Source organism: Harmonia axyridis, chromosome 7 (assembly GCF_914767665.1).
Source record: "Harmonia axyridis chromosome 7, icHarAxyr1.1, whole genome shotgun sequence".
NCBI classification, from domain to species: Eukaryota; Metazoa; Arthropoda; class Insecta; order Coleoptera; family Coccinellidae; genus Harmonia; species Harmonia axyridis.
In genome coordinates, this window is record NC_059507.1 from 8,598,087 (window position 1) to 8,599,704 (window position 1,618).

A 1,618-nucleotide genomic window follows, 5' to 3' on the forward strand; every position below is an offset into this window, starting at 1 on the left:
TTACATGGCTTCGTCTCTTAGTGTTGAAACTTGGCTTGTTCAACCTACCTCTACTCGATCCTTTAAATTTAACGTTTCGTTCGTGCCACCATTGTTAATGCAATCCTCTTACTTGATTGTCCCACAACCGAAGCAGAATCACTTACTTACTCTGTTGCCTCAAATTTCAATCAGTTGACCAGTGTCTTTCTTTGTTACAATGGAAGCATTTTAATTTATGTACCCGTTGAACTTTTGGAATCTCCTCTTCAATTTCAGACCTCTTCTCAACCTCCAATCTCTCTGGTCTCTCTCTCTCTCTGATGAAGGTCTTGATCTCGTCTAAATTACCTTCTTGGTTTGGGGTCTGTCTCCTGGTCAGATCTGCATCTCGTAACTTGGATATGACTGGTAATACAGCCTGATAAAGTGCAGATCTTATCTTTTGAGCAGTTAGCTCAATCACACCTCACATGCTCTTACCTGAAGTGTGTGTCGCATTTGACTTGCACTTCCTGGAGAACCTCAAACCTCTACTTACTTCAACAGGGTCTCGGATATTCAAAATTTTTCTTTCAATAGTTCTTCTCAATTCTGTTTATGATAATGTCTCATACTTAATTACTTCTCTTGGATTTGTTGGCCTCCGAAAAAGTTTGGTTACTCGTACTTGGCTCTATGACGTCCAACAAATCATTTGTCAAAAAGCTCTGATCATAGACTGTCCATCCAGATCTTAAATTTGAATTCTGTTCTGTAACATGGATTAATTTTTAAATACCTGGGTTTTCTAAGCTCTAGAATTTAACCCCAGAAATTATTCTCTTAACTATAATCACCTCTGTAAAATGAATTAATTTTTGAATACCTGGGTTTTCTCAAATTCTAAAATTTAACCTCAAAAATATTCTCATATCTCTAATGACCTCTGTGACATGAATAAATTTTAAATATAGCTGGGTTTTTCTCGTACTCCAAAATCTCTAAAATTCAACCTCAAAAATATTTTCATAACTCTAATTACCTAACATGGATTAATTTATATATACCTGGGTTTTCTCATACTCTAAAATTCTCTTCTCTACTCTCTCTATTGTACTCTCTCCATTGTCGACAATTTCTCCTCTCTCAGATCTCTAATTTCTCAAAAGGGGGTTTTGTGTAATGACTCTAAAATTTCTCTAGCATCTCTCATCTACGTATCACTCGTTGATACTTTTCTAGTCAGCTAAGATCAAGGAAATGGGCAATTATTAATTGCATGAAAAACTTACATTGGTTTTGACAATTCTCTCTTTCCTCGTAATGCATGAAACCTATATCTTCTGCACTTACGGAAATGGTGGAATCGCTATGATAATCCACCAACGGTTTTCCTTGATTTCCTTTGGCTGCCATCTATTTCAGGATTTATGAAACAAAATATTTATATTATGTATTTTAAGTTTTTTGTGCATTATATGCTCTCTTAGTACATTTACTACCAGGTATAAGATATAAAATTTTGTTTCGTGCTTCTGAATTGCCTCAGATGCACAGCAATCTGATACAATTCGAAACATGGCTATTAAAGTTTTCGAGCATCACCACCACGTATATATACACCTTACTACAAAGCGGTATCACGCACTGCAATGAA

The 1,618-nt window shown here is 35.7% G+C and overlaps 1 long non-coding RNA gene across 1 annotated transcript; it reads right to left on the reverse strand.

The window, feature by feature from the left end:
* Positions 1-357: 357 nt before the first annotated feature.
* On the reverse strand, positions 358-1,349 carry LOC123684113. The gene is made up of 2 exons (XR_006748106.1): positions 1,029-1,349; positions 358-974 (listed from the first exon to the last, which is right to left on the reverse strand). It is a non-coding gene; the product is annotated as an uncharacterized LOC123684113 (long non-coding RNA).
* Positions 1,350-1,618: the final 269 nt, after the last annotated feature.